Genomic DNA, 6,000 nt, shown 5'->3' with positions numbered 1-6,000 from the left:
CTTTGAAGAAACCTCTTGCCGATGAACCTGACCATGACAATTGGATTGCAGTGAATTCAATGATCATTGGTTGGATTAGGGCGGCTATAGAGCCAAACGTGAAGTCGTCAGTGACGTTTGTAAGCGACGCGAGTCAGCTGTGGTCGGAGTTGAAACAGAGGTTCTCGGTTGGGAACAAAGTCCGTATTCATCAACTTAAAGCTCAGCAAGCGGCATGTCGACAAGAAGGTCAAAGCGTGCTTGAATATTATGGCAGACTGTGTTCTTTGTGGGAAGAATATGCAGTATATCGTCCCCTGCCTATGTGTACCTGCGGTGCAGCTAAAGAAATCAGGCAAGAAAGAGAGGACGACAAGGTTCACCAGTTCATCATGGGTCTTGATGACTCTCGCTTTGGAGGTCTGTGTACATCCTTGATTGGTATGGATCCTCTGCCGACAATTGGAGAAGTATACTCCAAAGTAATAAGAGAAGAGCAGCGTCTGAATTCTTCTCGCGGTCATGAGCAGCAACAAGATGCGATAGGATTTGTTGCTCGACAAACGGAAGTGACGTCTCCGAACCAGAGTGGTTCCAGGTCCGACACGTCAATTCTTCGAAACAAAGATCGACAGAGTCTCTGTTCTCATTGTGGACGAAGTGGACATGAGAAAAAGGATTGCTGGCAGTTGATAGGATTTCCGGAATGGTGGAATGAGCGATCCGATCGTACTGCAGCTGGTCGTGGACGAGGCAGAAGTGGTCGTAGTGGCAGAGGCAGAGGACAGACGGCTACGGCTCATGCTACCAGCTCAAACTCATCGGCCTTTCCAGATTTTACACAAGAACAATGGAAGGTTCTCACTCAGATGATCCAAGAAAAATCAGGTTCCGATAAGTTGTCGGGTAAGAAGAAATATGGTGATGTTATTTTTGATACTGGAGCTTCTCACCATATGACCGGGAAGCTCTCTTTGTTGCACGATATTGTCACCATACCACCGTGCTCAATAGGCTTTGCAGACGGCAGCCGAACGTTTGCTGTGAGCATGGGAGTTCTTCCCCTGTCGGGGAAAGTATCACTGACGAACGTCCTATATGTGCCATCCTTGAATTGCACCTTGATATCTGTCGCAAAATTTCTAAAGCAAACAAATTGTCTTGCGACTTTCACTGATGCTATTTGTGTTTTGCAGGACCGTTTTTCGAGGACTCTGATTGGAACCGGTGAAGAGCGTGATGGGGTATACTACTTAACAGATGTGGCTACAGCAAAGATAAACACAGTGAATGCTTCTCCAGATCAGTCATTGTGGCATCAGCGTTTAGGACATCCTAGTTTTAATGTGCTTTCGGCTTTACCTTTGTTTTCTTCTTCTTCTACTAGCTCACGTCACTGTGACGTATGTTTTAGAGCTAAGCAAACTCGAGAAGTTTTTCCAGACAGTATTAATAAATCAGTTGATTGTTTTTCATTAATTCATGTCGACGTATGGGGTCCATACCGTGTTCCTTCTTCTTGTGGCGCTGTATATTTTCTGACTATTGTGGATGATTTCTCTCGATCAGTGTGGACGTATCTTATGCTTGAGAAGTCAGAAGTTAAGACAATTCTGAAAAACTTTCTCGCCTACACAGAAAAACAATTTGGTAAAGCTGTTAAGATGGTGCGAAGTGATAATGGAACTGAGTTTATGTGTCTCTCATCATATTTTCGCGAGCAAGGGATTATACATCAGACCTCGTGCGTTGGAACTCCTCAGCAAAATGGACGTGTTGAGAGGAAGCATAGGCACATACTTAATGTTGCCAGAGCATTGCTATTTCAGGCGAGTTTGCCTATCACATTTTGGGGTGAAGCTGTCATGACCGCAGCCTACTTGATTAATAGGACGCCAACTGCGGTTCATAAAGGACGTTCTCCCTTTGAGGTCCTTCACGGTTCTCAACCAGACTATACACAGTTACGAGTTTTTGGGTCTGCCTGTTACACTCATCGCCAAGCAAGAGACAAAGATAAGTTTGGTGAGAAGAGTCGTTTGTGTATTTTCGTCGGTTATCCCTTCGGGAAAAAGGGTTACAAAGTGTTTGACATGGATCGTAACGAGTTTCTCATATCTCGGGATGTAGTCTTTCGGGAAGATGTTTTTCCTTATGCAACACGCAAGGAACCTGTGTCAACAACAACTTTGGTCGACGTTGTTGATGATGACTGGAGCTACAACATGATAGCGGCTCCGACTGGTTCTTCGGACAGGGGGAGTTCCTTACCTGCCGAAAATTCTCTTGATGTGCCAGCTGATTCATCGACCACCAGTAGTACTGGTGATGGAGCTCTACAGGCTGAACCAGTTGTTCAGGAAAGTGGTGACGTCGAAGAAGAAGTTATCACAACTGCAGCTGATCTAACTGGCGATGACAGTAGTCCCATGCCGCCTGAAGAAGATCTTGGTCGGGGTAAACGCCAGCAAGTACCGTCTGTTAAACTCAGGGACTATGTCACATATAATACATCAGTAAAGAGTTCTACCTCAAGTACCCATCACGCTCCTTCGGTCTCCACGTCTCAGTCTTCGTCTTCGGTCCAAGGTAATTCGCTCTATCCATTGACAAAGTATGTTTCTGATTCTAACTTTGCTCCGCAGCAACAAGCTTTCTTGGCTGCAATCACAGCCGCAGTTGAACCTAAACATTTTAAGGAAGCTGTTGGAATCGACGTGTGGGATGGTTCCATGGTTGAAGAAGTAGTTGCTCTTGAAAAACAACATACATGGGACATATGTGATCTACCGCCAGACAAGGTAGCACTCGGGAGTCAATGGGTTTATAAAATCAAGTATAATACTGATGGCACGATCAGAAGACACAAATCTCGAGTGGTCGTTATGGGAAACAAACAAGTCGAAGGGGAAGACTATAATGAAACTTTTGCTCCTGTTATTAAAATGACGACGGTGCGTATGTTTCTCCGTTTGGTCGCAGCAAATCAATGGGAAGTTTTCCAAATGGATGTCAACAACGCCTTTCTTCATGGCGATCTCGAAGAAGAAGTCTACATGAAACTACCCCCTGGTTTTCGTCACTCTCATCCCAATAAGGTTTGTCGTCTTCGCAAGTCCTTATATGGTCTCAAGCAAGCTCCCCGTTGCTGGTTTAAAAAGCTCTCCGATGCGCTGCTTAAGTTTGGTTTTGTCCAGTCCTATGATGACTACTCATTGTTCTGTTACGGTCGCAAAGGAATACAGCTGTGTGTGTTGATATATGTTGACGATTTGCTTATCAGTGGAAACGATAGTCGTATGGTACACAAGTTCAAAGAATATTTGAGTAAGTGTTTCTCTATGAAGGATCTGGGAAAACTCAAATACTTCCTTGGTATCGAAGTAAGTCGTGGCCCAGAAGGAATATTTTTATCTCAGCGAAAGTACACTTTGGACATCATTGCCGACACAGGAAACCTTGGCTGCAAGCCGGCAGCTACTCCTCTCGAACAGAATCATCAACTCGGCAAGGTTGAGAGTCCCGTCTTGGCTGATCCACGCAAGTATAGGAGGCTTGTTGGCAGGTTATTGTATCTTCTCCATACCAGACCCGAGTTGAGTTATTCGGTTCATGTTCTCTCTCAGTATATGCAGACGCCCAAAGAAGCTCATTGGGAAGCTGCACAACGAGTAGTGCGTTTTCTAAAGAATTCTCCTGGTCAAGGAATCATGCTAAGCTCGTCTAAAGATATGTCTCTCACCATTTACTGTGACTCCGATTGGTCTTCTTGTTGCAAAACTCGTCGTTCTCTTAGTGCTTTTGTTGTTTTGCTTGGTGATTCTCCGGTCTGTTGGAAGACAAAGAAGCAAGATACAGTATCACATTCTTCCGCTGAAGCTGAATATCGAGCTATGTCTGATGCTCTCAAAGAAGTTAAATGGTTACGTAAACTGTTGCATGGATTCGATGTCAAACAGGCTCCTACTCGCTTCTTCTGTGATAGTAAAGCAGCTATTTACATTGCTACAAATCCAGTCTTTCATGAACGTACCAAGCACATTGAAAATGATTGTCATGCGGTTCGAGATGCTGTAAAAGCTGGTCACATTAATCTCCATCACATTCGTACCAAGGAGCAGGTCGCGGACATTCTCACCAAGGCGTTGGGACGGGTTCAGTTCAATGCTTTATTGTCCAAGTTGGGCGTTTGTGACCTGCACGCTCCAACGTGAGGGGGAGTATTACGATATATTCTATACTAGGTGATTTTCCCGTGCTCATGCACGGGTATAAATGTTTTTGAAATAAATATACTATAATAATTGATTGCTATTTAGTTTTAATTTTAAATTAATTTATAGTTTGTATGCATCATTTATATTTATAATATTATATTACTTTAATAATACATATGATTTTCTATATGTTATATTTAATCGGTTTTATTGTTTTTACAGTCAATTTAGTTATCATTTGCGTAATTTGGATTGCATCTCTGAATTCAACTATAATATTTTTTATTCTAAATATATTAAAATTTTGATTAATTTCTTATTTGCATTTAGGTGGTTGTTGTCTAAAATATGTAAATATATTTTATGAAGATTATGTATAACTTTAAATATTTTGTGCTTACAATAAAAAAAATTAAAATAAACTAAAGTGTCTGATTCCAATTTACATAAATTAATATAACGATAATATTCTGAAGTCTCATGCATATATATAAATTTTAGAAAAGAACTAAATTGTAACAGTTTTTTAATATTTTATTTTCATTTTAATATGTTTTGAGTTGTTCTTTGATTTATATTTATAAAATAAATTATTTTTCTTATAAAATTATATTTTCTTATCGTAGTTAAATCTATGATTTTAGATATAAGTTAGATTAGTTGAATCACTCATGTTGTGAGTATATTGAGTTACTGTTATTCTTTCAAATTCAAATGATATATTTTTATTTTTTATTATAATCAAGTAAAATCAAATCACTTTTATTTATCGTTTAAACGTGCATGTATTTTCATAATATTTATCAAATTATTGATGTTTTTAAAAATATATTATAAAATCAAGTGATGCTCAATAGGAAGTTACATACATAAGTAGGTGATACATTTCTGGAAGCTCATGAACACATATTAATATTTACAATAATTAAAATATTCTGTAAATTCTAAATAACTTTATGCCTTTGATTTATTGAATGGAAACTAAAATTTATTTTAAAAAATATTGAAAATGAGAATTCAGATTTTGTATTGGTATTTTGATTATGGTTATATTAAGTTCCACAAACACAAAATTTAAAAGAACATTTAATATTAAGAAAAATAATAATTTTAATAATGATAAAATATAATATATCTATTTTGCAACTATTTGATTTATTTTTTTTGTTTTCAATATCTCTTAAAAATAAGCACTAAACAAAGTTGTAATTTTATTTGAAAATAATATTATATAAGTAAAATAAAATTTATCGATATTGTTTTTGATGTAATTGGAAGCTATTATAGTCAACAAAATATATGAAAAATAAATAAAACACATCAATAATATTAATTATAAACTATTTTTAGTCAATTAAACATAAATCAATTTATTTTTCTCAATTATTTTGTGTAATCTTCTAAGAAAATATATAGATATATAAAAATACTTCTATTAGTTTGATTTTTTTTTGTATTGTTTAAAATTATGTTTTGAAAGAAATGTTATTTCTTTTTCTAATATCAAGATTATCTGTGTAATTTTTTTTTTAATAAAATCACATTATATACAAATTTATGTTTTTCATCTAAGAAAATATAGATATATATAGAGTATTTTATTACTTCAAAACTATATTTTATGTTATTTAAAAATATTTTTAAAAATGTAATATTACTATTTTCTGAACTTTGCTTTTTTTGAAATCATATTATATATACATATATTTTTGTTTTCAATGTTTCTTTTAACTTTATAAAACAATTCCTTTTTTATTATATGTATATGTTTTTGGAATTTTTTTAAAAGGAAACTAAATAAAAA

The sequence above is a fragment of the Brassica napus genome, chromosome A6 (genome assembly GCF_020379485.1).
Source record: "Brassica napus cultivar Da-Ae chromosome A6, Da-Ae, whole genome shotgun sequence".
In the NCBI taxonomy this organism is placed as follows: Eukaryota; Viridiplantae; Streptophyta; class Magnoliopsida; order Brassicales; family Brassicaceae; genus Brassica; species Brassica napus.
The sequence above is the reverse complement of the archived record's forward strand: the minus strand, read 5'-3'. Positions refer to the sequence as shown.